Source organism: Etheostoma spectabile, chromosome 21, assembly GCF_008692095.1.
Source record: "Etheostoma spectabile isolate EspeVRDwgs_2016 chromosome 21, UIUC_Espe_1.0, whole genome shotgun sequence".
Lineage (NCBI taxonomy): Eukaryota > Metazoa > Chordata > Actinopteri > Perciformes > Percidae > Etheostoma > Etheostoma spectabile.
This window is the reverse complement of record NC_045753.1, coordinates 7,928,290-7,931,751: the sequence shown is the minus strand read 5'-3', so window position 1 is coordinate 7,931,751 and position 3,462 is coordinate 7,928,290. Positions and strand designations below refer to the sequence as shown.

General features: G+C 40.6%; 1 protein-coding gene across 7 annotated transcripts in view; it reads left to right on the top strand.

Annotated features, from left to right (window-relative positions):
* The window catches only part of kctd17 (potassium channel tetramerization domain containing 17), a 17,720-nt gene that overhangs the window by 4,323 nt on the left and 9,935 nt on the right, over positions 1–3,462 (top strand). The gene's annotated exons all lie outside the window — the stretch shown is intronic.

The window sequence follows — 3,462 nt, the reverse complement described above, 5'->3', positions numbered from 1 at the left end:
GGAATCTTGCTCCTTATGAGGTCATAAGGAGCAAGGTTACCTCCCCTTTCTCTGCTTTACCTGCACAGAGAAGTTGGCCCACCCATGAGAGAGAGACATGATGTTTTTCAAACGAGTAAATTGGCAGTTGGCCAAGGCCACACCCCAAGCCACCACCTTGCCCCCCCCCTTCTCCTCCTCAAAAGCTACAGACTCAGAAATGGCACGTCCCAAGGAATTTTAGGGGTATTAGGGGACCACTAAGGTCTATATAAAAGAGACGTCAGATATGGTATTAGGGGACCACTAAGGTCTATAAAAGCATTCAAAGAGCACCGTGTCATGGGACCTTTTAATGGCTTATTGTAAACCGTTCAGTTCATCTGGTGAATATGTTAATGACCCCAGATATAAAGCAACTATGTGTTTATTTATTTTAGTATCAAAACACTGTGGCAGAGGCAGGGATCATGGAAATGCAACAAGGAAGTAATGGACTGTAGTTTCCCTCTTTTTATAACAACTGGCACCGCTTTAGCCTTTAAAAATATTTATAACTAAATCCTTGACGCAAGGAATGAAATATCATCCTGACGTTACAAGTGGCATACGCATAATTAAAGTTTATAGAATGCCACAATGAATAGCAAAAGAATTTTGTTTCAGTATCATTCAGCCCTATGTTTACACATGCTCAAGCAACAGCAAATGCAGACAGACCGCGTGTGTTGTTGTGTGTGGGGTGTTGTGTGTTTGTTTGTGTGTGTGTGGTGTGTGGTGTGTGTGTGTGTTGTGTGTGTGTGTGTGTGTGTGTGTGTGGTGGTGTGTGGGTGTGTGTGTGTGTGTGTGTGTTGTTTGTGTTGTGTGTGGTGTTTTTGAGAAGGAACATGGCGTTTTGTTTGGCTATTGGTGATAGCCCGTGGGATGTACTTACCTCTGCAGGGAGACGATGTGGAGTCACATCTTATTTCCCTGAACAAATGCTCTGTAAACCAATAACACACCAACTCTTCCCTCTGTCAGCAACTGAAAATATCCTCTTGTGAGAAAGTGAGTGTACTGCGGCTGCAAACGTGTCTGTCGTAATGAATAACAAAACTAATTCTGTATATGTGTTTGAGAGGGTGAGAGAGAGAGAGAGGGAGAGAGAGAGAGACTGGGCTCTGACACATTCAGGAAGCTTTTCCCCAGTGTTGTCATGCCTGTACTGTCAAGTCAAGTCAAGTCACGTTGATGAAGCGTCAGCCTGTCCTCTACTTCAGCTCCACTCATTTTGGAGGTGTGTGCGTGCATCTGTATGTGCTCTGAGTGCTGCTGTGTCTAGAAACGTCATGTGTGTTCATCCCTTGTCTCTATGCCAGTGTCCCTCTATGCGCCTTCGTCTTAAGTGTTTGTAAGCGTGACTACTCATCATTTCTGATGTTATTTGCCATACGTTTTTTTCTAACTTCCTCTGTTTATTTAATTATTTCTTCCCTGTTTGTCTTTTTTCCACTAATCCGTCCCTCATCTAACCTCATCACACATCCTACGTACTGCTTTATAGTCCATGTGTGCATGTCCTTGTTCATTGCATTTGTTTCATGTCTCACGTCGGGAGCGGCTCATCAGAAGCTCCTGTCACGATCCGCCAGCAGGCTGGACTGGAAGGAATGGGTGACAGGGAAATAGTGAGACTCTTATAAAAGATTATAGAGTATAGATTACTTCTCCTACTAGTCTGTCACACTGGAGATGATATGTTAGAGCTCATCATAATAGACACAGATGTAGAGGATGATGCTTTACTGGCATGCAGAAACTGTAGCTAGTTTCAAACAAGTGATTTACTAAATAGGGTTACACCATTAAAACCGGAATGCCTTAGCCAGTAAAAACCTCAGCAATGCGTTACTTGGTTGCCCGGAAATATCTGTTGCTGTCTAATCAAAAGTACAAGAAGTCAATGGACCTTAACAAGCAACACAAGATGATAAACTTTCAATCTTTTTTTTCAATCTAGGTATTACTTAATTTCATTTCTAAATGATGGATAGAGAGTATGTGTTTCAGAGTCGTTTTTATGTAGTTAAGAATAAGTAGATATTTGATTGTGTTAAACTAGCTACTTTATTAGGTCATTTAGCAAAAAAAATTGTATTTTCAGGTATGTCGTGTTTATATTTGCGAAATGTAGTTCATAACGTTCTCATTCTAGGCTATTTATAATCAGCATTTTAGAAAGTGTGAGGTCAAATGTGTCAACCGTATTCCTCTTACATTACCTCTTTTAACGGACATATATTGGCAAGCTAATGTTTTTGTCACTTAAGTCAGCTACACAAAAGTTACACGTGGCATCTAATCGCTACATAAGACGTTGTTCAATTTAGTAATGGATAAATCTCCACTTAGTTAACACCAAAGTAATAAGTAAGCTAAGTTTAAACCTACAAAAAAGTGGCCCTGGCCTGAGTGACGTGAAAGCCTCTACCTCCATACAGTAGGACGGAGAAGCCTGGCCTCATGTTTTCATAACTGAACCATAAATTGGCTGTATGCCAGCTCCTTTGTTAACGGTACAGCTGTCCAACTGGACTATTAACAAAGGAGTTAACCTGGAACCCTTGAACCGAGGGTAGGAGCTGATAGCATCTCAGTACCAAATAAACAAACTGCTATTTGCTTAAACAACATGTAAGTCCAGTTAAGCCCCTTTAAAAATGTAAATTAGATCCCAAACAGGTCTTCCAGCAGCGGTCTAAATACACGACCAAACTGGCCCAGGAATATATTGGCAGAATTTTGGGTTTTCACAATGTAAAAAATAACCGAATGTCTGACTGGATTCAGCCTTTGAGGTAAAGATTATTATAAAAAATAATAGAAGGTCGAGAACAGCTAGGGCAAGTGGTACTGTGTGAATGAGTAAGGCCTCGCTAATAAAAGCAATGGCATGCATCTGTGCGAGATGCTACTGGAGGCTAAGGTTGTCTATTTCCACTTCATTAAACCATAAAAAGAATCAGTCATGTGAATAGAGCAGATATACTTTATCAAGCTTCTTCTTCTCATTTTCCATTTTTCATAAGCCATTATAGTTAAGGTCTGCTCTGTTTTAAATATAGAGTTGGTGTGATGTGATGAAAGAGGTTTGTAAATTTTGTAGTTTTTCAGTTTTCAACTTGGGAACCAAAAATGCATGTGTGGTTGTCTTAGCCTCTGTCCTGCCTGTCCTATATACTTTTATAGATACCATTGTGCCATATGTTTAATTACACATGATCAGCAGATGTGACTGATGTTATTTAACTTTCCCAACAATTCCTCTTATTTCTGCCCTCTTTATCCCTCTGCTTGAATCTCCTAAAGACACGTATGCACGTTTTGGTTTTGTATGGATTTATCCAGCAGTGATTCTGCCTCAAGCATTCATCACAAGAAAGACCAGACGTGTGTGAGTGAGTGAGTGAGTGAGTGAGTGAGTGAGTGAGTGAGTGAGTG